At 38.8% G+C, this 11045-nt stretch overlaps 1 pseudogene; it reads left to right on the top strand.

Annotated features, from left to right (window-relative positions):
* Positions 1-449: 449 nt before the first annotated feature.
* Positions 450-9063, top strand: LOC141630080 (uncharacterized; annotated as a pseudogene).
* The last annotated feature ends 1982 nt before the right edge of the window (positions 9064-11045 follow it).

The following is an 11045-nucleotide window of genomic DNA, read 5'->3' on the forward strand; positions in this document are numbered from 1 at the left end:
TCACAGACCTTATTAAATGAGAACTCAAGCAACAACAACAGAAGTAAGATTAAGTTTGAAGATAATATAACAATAAGCTACTGGTTTCACAAATTTACCTCCTAGATGCACAAAATAAGTTCTAGGTTTCACAAAAGCAGGTAAACGAATCTTAACAAACAAATGACAAACATTAAGTCCAAATTTGAAGATAATATAACAATAAGCCACAAAACTTAACTGAATTTAAGTGATAATAGGTAAGAAAGAGGGGAAAACCGTACGAAGAAGTAGGAAAATTGCCTTTCAATTGATGTTAGGTGTTAAACGGTGCTTGATTATCTTTGAGTAAACGATTAAAAACTGCATTAAAACAAAAATAATAAGTAATTTAAGATCAATAACAAAAATAATAAGTAATTTAAGTTCCGACGGTGCTTGATTATGTTAGTGATAATGACGACGAGGATATGGAACTTATTCAATCAAATATACCTGATTTGAAGAGGATAATGGCAGATGGGAAGCTCAATAACAATGGCGGTCGGAAGCTCAGTGTTAATGGCGAGTGACGAGCTGAAGACGAGTTGAAGAGTGAGAGAGAAGAAGAAGAAGGATGAAGTAAATGAGAAGAGTAATGATCGTGTGTTTTGAGAGGATAATGGCGGATGTGAAGCTCAACGTTAATGGCGATGGGAGAGAGAGAGAGAGGGGGGGGGGGAGAAGAATGTCAATAAATGAGTAAGTAAATGAATTGAGTTAGGTGTATTATGACATTATATAGGAACATGTGTCATAATCTGGTGAGCCTACAATTATTAGATCCAATGGTTTAAAAAGAGTTCAGCTACCTCACCCTAAGGAGGGTGCCTCACATGATTCAATTTATATATATATATATATACATATATATATATATGTATATATATATATGTATATGTATATGTATATATATATATATATGTATATATATATAGGCGGGTTCAAGTACGAACTGAGTTACGGTGCGAACCATACAAACTAACCCATTAAAGTCACTCTCAAACGCGCTTTCCTATTTCTCTACCCAACTAAAACGATTCAACACCCTCCTACCACAAACCCACCACAAACACTCTACTTCCACCATCGGCCGATACTTCCACCGTCGGCCATCATTTCCACCGCCGCTTCTACCACCCTTCCCAAGAACCGATTTCAGTCAATTATAGAAGAAAGGTTAGCTTCAGTTCTTATTTTAATCTCTGAAGATTTGTTTCGTATTTTCAATCTATTCCTTTGTAAATATTTGAGAAGTAGTTTTATGGGAAAACATAAAATTATAATAAATAAAAAATTAATCTTTAGGTATGAATTTTAATTACAAATTAGGGTTTATAAAAATTGGTTATTACAAATTTCATTTTTTTAATTGTTTTTGGGTTATAATTTGGTGTAGTCTTCCACCAAATAATTCTCGAAAGGCAATCAACAGTACCAGGCAATGATGGCGGGGACGGGGCTGGTTGTGGGGTTAGTTCAGGGCTGGTGGTGGTGGTGATGGCAGTAGGTGTGGTGGTGGCCAGTTTGGTGGTCGTAGTTGATATTTAGATCGTGGATACACGAAATACCAGTCCGGATACACATGGTATTACTACTGGATACACAAATCGATTTGTGTATCTAGTAGTAATACCATGTGTATCCGGTGATAATACCATATGTATCTTTTGTATTGATTTGTGTATCTAGTAGTAATTCTCATCCTTGTTATAGTAATTCTTGTGCTTGCACATGTTTTTGATCTTCTTCGTTCTTTTATATCAATCCTTAGAATACTGACATTTTGCAATGAGAAGTCATTCATGTTAGAGCTATTAACCAAGGTACCTTTGATGTGGTGCAATTTTCATGTGGTAGCCCTCATGTATCGAGTTTATACATGTCCCCACCTCTTTATTATTAGACCTTGATGTGGGAATGGAGGGCATCAGGGTGATGGTGTCCTTGAGATCAATAGCGAGGGTTTAGTGGACTGCGTGATTGGTTAGCTGATCGAGGTCAATGGTGCTGCTGGTTGTGGGATTGATTGGGAAAGGAATTGAGGCTGTTAGTTGTGGCAGGGTTTTTGGGAAAACACACTGGTTCATTTAGCACAAAAATGAGTTCATCAAACTTAAGAGTTAATAGCGATATTGAAGCCAAAATTTGCTCCTCTGAAGGCTCATGAGATGTCTAATGGTCAATTTCAATTTAGAAAGATTTTTGTGCCACCACACCGATACACACCCTTGAAGAAGGCATGGTTAGATATCTACACTCCTATTTTCAAATGAAGACTGATGTCAGGATGAACCTTAAAGCTCGTTGATACCGTCGTTTAGTACCAAAATTAAATTTATAATTCCAAACTAAAACTATAGCTAGTGATAGTAAGGGTCGAACCACAGAGAGACAAGGTTGATTTTGTTTGCTATTTTTCAGTCTATAAAAGTAACAATTAATTGGGGGTTTTGAAATTGGTTGATTAACTGGCTAATTGCTAAAATGAAAATTCTCAACAAGATAAAAAGGGGATCGGGGACTTCGGTTCACCATGGCAAATATCAGGACAGTAAGGTTGCAAATGTCTTATAATACGGTCTCAGGTAAAATAAGCTAGCCTTTCGATCAAAGCTCAAATAACCTCACGGTCTATTAATTCCCTAGAATTTATCAATGCTTTCTCTCAAGAGAAATTCCAAATCTAACGATAATTCAAATTACCAATCTTTCAATCTAGTAAAGAAATTTATCAAAAGATAACTAAACTAATACGGAAGAACTCATACTACACAACAATCCTAATTTAATACCATGGCTCACCTTGTTCCCAATCAAAGAAATTACCTACGCATAATTATAACTATTATAACTTCGAAATTAATAATAAAGAACAAATTTGACATAATGGAATCGAACTAAAACAAAAGAGAAGAGCTCAATTACTGAAATTAATTGATGAAAACAAGAATCAAAATAACAAGGAAATAAGGAAGAGGAGAAATTGCATAAAAAGCTTACTAATTGAATTTAAGAACAAAGCATTCCAATCGAAGGTTTCCGTCTCCAAGCTAGATCTAAAACTGAGTTTTTCCAGAATGAAAAGCATAACCTAAAAGTTGCTGCGTTTCTCGATAAAAAGATCTTTTGAAAGTTAATTACAAGCTGGGCTTTTAAAAGTCTAACACGAAGAAAAACGTATCAACTCGAAAACTGGTCGATCGACCGGTCAGCACGGTCGATCGACTGAATATGCGGAACAGTAACATCCAATGAGCTCCAGTGGTCGATCGACCTCACAATCTAGTCGATCGACCGAAAATGCTGTGCAGTGGCTCTCTAGTTCCTTCCAATCAACTCTTCACTCCTTTGCACGCATCCCAAGGTGAGTGAATCTGAACCTCCTTCCTATGGGCTTCCTTGAAGTTGCTTCCGGAGGATGAATCTGGCTTGATTTAGCTTACTTCCACGCATTCCTACAACAAATCATAGAAAATGCAAAATAAACCGTTTCGGGAGAAATAGTAGCCTTAAGCTAACAATTATGCATAGAAATACGTGCCAAAACCACAGATAAAGTGTATAGAAAATGCACGTATCAAATCTCCCCAAACCAAACCTTGCTTGTCCCCAAGCAAGCACTATGACCCGTATAAAAAACTAAATGAAAAGGAGTACATCTCAGAGCTAACTACAAGTCAATGCCAAACCGTTTAATGCACATAGTCAACTACTGCAAAGCTTAAATTAAGTGAACAAATTTATGCATATTATGGTATTTAATCGGGCGTTCGACCTTGCAAGACTCATACATTCGGACTCTCCCGGGCCACTCTTCTCTCAGCAAAGCAAATGGTAAGATTATATGTGAAAGAGAGGGAAGAAAAGTACAGTCTCTCACCTAGACTGCGACCGACAAAACATGTATGCTTGAATAGCATGAATAATGATTCTAGCTACCGTACATACGCATAACCACCGTCAAGGACTATCACATGCCGAACTATTGCAAGATTTGGATATGTGAGGCTAAGTGGGAAAGAAGGGGCAAAACAATTATGGAAAAGTGAAGGTAAGAGCCAAGCTAGTACCTAACGAACCCTTAGAACCCGTATCCTGTTCTTCCAACTCAACATAAAGACTATGCCTTTATTGACTAGGCAACACAAAATCCCAAACAAACGCCTCCTTATTTCAACAAAAACCTTATTATTCTCAAAACTCTTTTTTTTTCTTTTTTTTTTCTGTCTGTTTCTTTCTTCTTTTCCTTTATTGCATTTTTTTTTTTCAAATTCTGAACTGGTGGTCGATCGACCAGTGATGGCAGTCGATCGACCACCCTACACACTCCAGAGCATTCTGCCCAGGTAAAACAACTCTTTTTTTTTTTTTCATTTTTCTGAATTTTCCTTTCTTCCTGTTTTCAGGCTGAAATAATTCCTTCACTTCTCAAAAATACCCGCTCCAACATTACAAGAGCGAACCAAAACAGCTTAAATCGACAAATTCCTCTACTACTTCCTAGCTTGGCACAATGGTAGGCTAAGTATGGGATGTAGTTGAGGGCAACTGGCAGTTATGGCTTATAGTGGAGTTAATGGGGTAAAATGAGAAAGGAGAGGATGCAATAGTTCTCAAAACATGCAATACCGACCACAAACCAATGCGTATAGGCAATAAGCAATCAAAACTCATACACGTGCAAAACATAAAATGAAGGGAGTGACTACTCTCAATCCTAAATTAACCGGTCATAAGTGTCACCAGTTATAGGCTCTATATCTCAGAAAGTATAAGTAGTTTGCCAAAAGTAATGAGTCAAGTCTAATTACCCGAAATGAATTCCATAACAAAATTTGAGAAATCACTTATAATTTTCGCTAAACAGATGTGAAAAGGGCATGGAATGGCATATTTGACTAATAGTGCAAAATCATCATTAAAAACTCCAATCCGACTCAACTATATGCAAAAGTAAACGTGATGTTTTTGATTTTTATGAATTTTTTGATTTTTTTTTTCAACAAATGCAAACACAAATGCACTAAACATGTGACTGAAATGCAATAAAAAACAAATGCAGATGCAAGATAAAAAGGCATATGCAAATACCCTCCCCAAACCAAAACGCACAATGCCCTCATTGTGCTCAGCAGCAAATCACCAGCAGAAAAATGGGAAGTATAAAAGCATAAGAAAATAAAAGGAAGCTAATAGAGAAAGGAAAATAACTCACAAAATACGACCTCCCCAAACCAGCCAAAAACGGGGAGGTCACCAACATCTAATCTCCACCCTCGTAGTCAGAGTCTCCGTCCTCGTCGGAGCCCGAGTCACTCTCCTCCTCCTCCTCCTCAGCAGCAGCAGCGGGAGTGGCCCTCCTGGAACTGGAGGCACCAGCAGTAGTAGTGGGAGGGGGTCTCCTGGCAGGCTGAGGGTAACCGCCCGCAGGGGGGAAAAAGTAAGAAGGGTGAGCTCAGTCACCCTGTGGGAGCATCTCTCCCCGAGCTAGCTCCTCGTAGACCGGGTACAGGGTTATGGCCGTGTCCAACCTCTGCTGGTTGAAACTCCTGCACAAATCACCCAAAACACGTGACATTGCCCTCTGGTCCATGACCGGAGGGACAACCAAAGGAGTAGGTGGTAGAAAAGTGGATGTACCAGCAGTAGGGGTGGTAGTGGAGGTAGGGGGTGCCTATGAAGAGGAGGAACGAGCCCTCCTCGAAGTGCTAGCAGTAGGAGTGGCCGCCACCAGAGGAAGCCTGTAACTAGGCAAGGGCGGCCGGGCTGTTCCCTCAACAGTGGTAAGGGGCAGGACAAGAGGGTAGCCAGTGACAGGGATGCGGTCACATATGAAAGAATCAATCTTCCACCGCATCTGTCTATCGACCCAATAGACACCCCTCGCGTAAGAGAGGTCCATGAAACGCAGGTCAGGGTCGATGGGGTCCTCCTGTCGAGGGAAAAGTAGAACAAGGCGGTTGGCGATACGTGTCACCAATCCGCCACAGGCAATGGTGGTCAAGGTGCCCTCACTTACAGTCTGAAAGTGAGCGGCAGTCAAGTAGGCAATGTTATAGATACGGGCTGTCCGACGCTCAACGTTCAGATAGCCCGCCAAAATTGAAAGCTGATTTAAACGAGCTTCCTCATCATTTCCCGAGTCTTCCTTTGGCTTGTCGGGACTCTCATAAGAAAGGCCATTTCTGAGATTGATGGCATTGATCGTCTCAACCGGCCCTTCACATTTGCTTGAAGAATTAGCAGCTTGCTTAGCCTCCATGTTCTCCAACTGTTTCACAAAATTCCTTGAGGACTCAATACCGGCTGCTTCCATATTCGCCACTTGAACCAAAAGGAGTTGGACCATCTCTCTCAGCTTCTCGATCTCATCCGAGTTTTGAACAGGAATTTCGACTTTCTCCTTGGAAGCTTCAGAAATCTCGAGCTTCTCGAGACGGGTAGAAATGGAAGTTATAAGTGTCACAACAGCAGTCATTTCTTCACTTTGCTTTCGTGACTTTCCACGCGAACTTCCAAACTCAGCTCTATGGACTGCCATCTCCTCAATAGTGTTCCAACCTTTACTTTGACCGGTATTATTTTGAAACCTGCCATTAGCAGCTGCATCCAAGATGACCTTGTAATCATCATATAGAGCATTGTAAAATAGGTTGCAAAGATACCATTCTTTGAAACCATGATGAGGGACACTCGGACCAAACTTTTGAAACGTCCCCATGCTTCACAAAAATCTTCGTCGGCTCCTTCTTTGAAAACTCGTGATTTTACCCTTCAAGGCATCGGTCTTTGAAAGTGGGAAGTACTTCTTGTAGAAGGCTAATGCTAAAGATGTCCAACCCGTGACTCATTTGCTACCCTATCGAGGTAGCGGTACCAATCTCGCGCCGAATCCTTCAAGGAGTACAAGAACATAAACCCCTTTACTTCATCTTGAGTTACCCCCAGCCAGGTATACGTATGGAAAAAGCAATAGTCCGTGAAAGTTTCCATATGCTTCAAGGGGTCTTCATCCGCGGACCCAGCGAACTAATTTCGCTCCACTAAATCAATATAAGAGGAACGAAACTCGAAATTACCGGTAGTAGGGGTAGGTAGCGGCGCCCCTTTGGAAGGTGGTGCTCCTTTGGCTGAAAATTATCATATATTGTAGCCATAATTTCCAAAGTGAGAGTACTCAAGTCTTCCTCTCAAAAACCTGTCTTCTAACTGTGCAAAAGCAAAACTAGAAGCAAAGGTAAGCAACGACCTCAAGGAATAAAAGTTCCTTGAGACAAGAAAAATAAACTAAAATAAGGCAAACAAAATTACACCGTCTCCCCGGCAACGGCGCCAAAATTTGATACCGTCGTTTAGTACCAAAATTAAATTTATAATTCCAAACTAAAACTATAGCTAGTGATAGTAAGGGTCGAACCACAGAGAGACAAGGTTGATTTTGTTTGCTATTTTTCAGTCTATAAAAGTAACAATTAATTGGGGGTTTTGAAATTGGTTGATTAACTGGCTAATTGCTAAAATGAAAATTCTCAACAAGATAAAAAGGGGATCGGGGACTTCGGTTCACCATGGCAAATATCGTGATGAAGAAGGTAGCAAAAGTCTTATAATACGGTCTCAGGGAAAATAAGCTAGCCTTTCGATCAAAGCTCAAATAACCTCACGGTCTATTAATTCCCTAGAATTTATCAATGCTTTCGCTCAAGAGAAATTCCAAATCTAACGATAATTCAAATTACCAATCTGTCAATCTAGTAAAGAAATTTATCAAAAGATAACTAAACCAATACGGAAGAACTCATACTACACAACAATCCTAATTTAATACCATGGCTCACCTTGTTCCCAATCAAAGAAATTACCTACGCATAATTATAACTATTCTAACTTCGAAATTAATAATAAAGAACAAATTTGACATAATGGAATCGAACTAAAACAAAAGAGAAGAACTCAATTACTGAAATTAATTGATGAAAACAAGAATCAAAATAACAAGGAAATAAGGAAGAGAAGAAATTGCATAAAAAGCTTACTAATTGAATTTAAGAACAAAGCATTCCAATCGAAGGTTTCCGTCTCCATGCTAGATCTAAAACTGAGTTTTTCCAGAATGAAAAGCATAACCTAAAAGTTTCTGCGTTTCTCGATAAAAAGATCTTGAAAGTTAATTACAAGTTAGACTTTTAAAAGTCTAACACGAAGAAAAAAACGATCATTTCGAAAATCGGTCGATCGATCGGCCAAGACGATCGATCGATCGAATATGCGGAACAAGAACATCCAATGAGCTCCAGTGGTCGATCGACCTCACAGTCTAGTCGATCGACCGAAAATGCTGTGCAGTGGCTCTCTAGTTCCTTCCAATCAACTCTTCACTCCTTTGCACGCATCCCAAGGTGAGTGAATCTGAACCTTCTTCCTATGGGCTTCCTTGAAGTTGCTTAGGAGGACAGATCGCTTGATTTAGCTTACTTCCACGCATTCCTACAACAAATCATAGAAAATGCAAAGTAAACCGTTTCGGGAGAAATAGTAGCCTTAAGCTAACAATTATGCATAGAAATACGTGCCAAAACCACAGATAAAGTGTATAGAAAATGCACGTATCACTCGTAAAGTCTAATTGAAGACAAGAATAGACAAACCGGATGTTGGCAATCTACAGAAATATGATGATTTTATGCATGCTTTTATGCTCGGATTAGACATTGTAGACGCCGTTCTCCTTATGAGGACAGATGAATTATATGTAGAATCTTTTGAGATCAAAGATGTCAAAACACTCAAGGGTGAGCATTTATCCCATGCCATTGGGAGGCTGTCTGGTAAAGGGGGGGGGGGGGGGGGGCAAAGTTTGCAATCGAAAATGCAACCAAGACTCGAATTGTGATTGCCGACTCAAAAATTCATATTTTTGGATCTGTTACAAGCATCAAGGTAGCACGGATTTCACTTTGTAGTCTTATAATGGGATCGCCTGCTGGAAAAGTTTACTCCAAACTTAGAGCAGATAGTGCCCGGATGGCTGAAAGATTTTGATTCTTCAATAGTGCATGGAAGGTGCCCGAGTTTTGTAATATGAAAGTATGATAAGAAGATCTTGGTGCAGACACTGTCATTTCTATACTTAATTTATTCTCCGCATTTTCCTATCGTATATTGGGAGGTTAGGATGGTGCAGATATATCATGTATCATGTTGGCTACTTTCAACTTTCAAGAGAATTTCAGAGTAGTTTTATGCATTTCTGAACCTTAGCTCGTGGATACACAAAATACCAACCCGGGTACACATGGTATTACTACTAGATACACAAATTGATTTGTGTATCCAATAGTAATACCATGTGTATCCGGTAGTAATAGGACGTGTATCCGAGGGTAGTATTATGGGTATCTTGGTAATTTGTATACGGTTCACACGATTGAAAATAACAAAGGGCTTAAGTTTTAATATTTAAAGGCATCTTCCAGACAATACTGTTCTTTTCACTTCAGTGTTGCGTCTAATGTTACCTACATTATTCCCTCCTTTTTATTTCATTTTTATTTATATTTTGGATTTCTGATATTGAAAAACAAAATTGAAAGCGGAATTGGGTACGCTTGTTATAAAATCTGTGTGTTGAATGAGTCATTTTGAGTCCTGATTAATAAGTATGGATAACTAAGCATTGCTGATCCTTTATCAGAGGATTAAATGTTATATGATTAAATTGTTGTCAAACAGAATTATATCATCAACTCCCGAGGGTTCAAGTCGATTCGATTTTGGTGTTTGACTGAATTGAAAACTTATGCTACACAAAATGATCACTTAAAAATCCCAGCTTAGTTTTAACATTTGATTGAATTTTAATTACATAAATAAATTTCAGAACATGCATGACAATACGACATTTGATTGATCAAGAGTGACCTGTAATGGATACCATAAAGTTGAAGATGAGACTATTTCAGTGAACTACAATGACCTGCAAATCGGAAATCGATACCGTTTCAAGACATTTGAGTGTTTTACAGTGACCTGAAATGGACACTGGAACTTTAGAGACATTAAAGTGATCTACAATAACGTAATGTTGGGAGTGTCGAGTGGAATTCAAAAAATTGAAGAACCATAGAGTCTAGAGGATGCTTAAAACAAGTTTGCATCAGAGTTTCAGAAAGAAAATTTCGATGTTATTTTCTGTGTTTTCAGCATTATTCTTCTGCTGGAATGGGTTTGGCTTCTTGGAAATAGTCGTGCCTGAAATGATGTATGAAAGTATGAAACAGTTAGTATAATGTACATGATGAACAATATAAAAAAGAACTGCGTGCATGGCATGAAAGCCAACTGCCGAGCTATAATGTAATACCAAAACTTCGACTTCCACCTCGGACAACCCCTAGCACGAGCATAAACCGTACGAACTACTCAGATACACATGTTAACTCCCTCCGAATACACATGGTAGTACTAGTAGATACACAAATCAATTTGTGTATCCAGTAGTAATACCATGCGTATCTGGGTAAAATGAGTGAGGTTTGCATAACCCAAATTCTCATATGAAACGGTCTCATAATAATATAGTATTACTATAAGATTAAGTGACACGAATCGACAGTATTTCATAGTACTAGCACTTAATCTAAGCACACCTTCAGGTTTAGAGTATCATCTTGAAGCTTTTTCTTCCTTTGTTTCAGCTCTTGATGCTCATACTGCAACTTATATACAGCACAAATTGCATCATAAAGGATAGAAGATTTATCGCTTTTTCCAGGGCTTCTGGGATTCAGAAATTTTCTCAGTTCTGAGAACCTATACCAACCCAGAGCATAATATCATGACAGTGAAACCAAACAAATTCAGTGACTATCCGTAACAGAGAAATTTCACTTTGGGCCAAAAAGGATGACAGCTTTCCAAAATTACTCAATTATTTAAAATGTGAAATCTCAGAACCTGCTTCGACCATTTTTGGCACTTTACCGACCAGAATATATGAGCCATCACATGAAGTAGTTACGGCA

This window comes from Silene latifolia, chromosome Y (assembly GCF_048544455.1).
Source record: "Silene latifolia isolate original U9 population chromosome Y, ASM4854445v1, whole genome shotgun sequence".
In the NCBI taxonomy this organism is placed as follows: Eukaryota; Viridiplantae; Streptophyta; class Magnoliopsida; order Caryophyllales; family Caryophyllaceae; genus Silene; species Silene latifolia.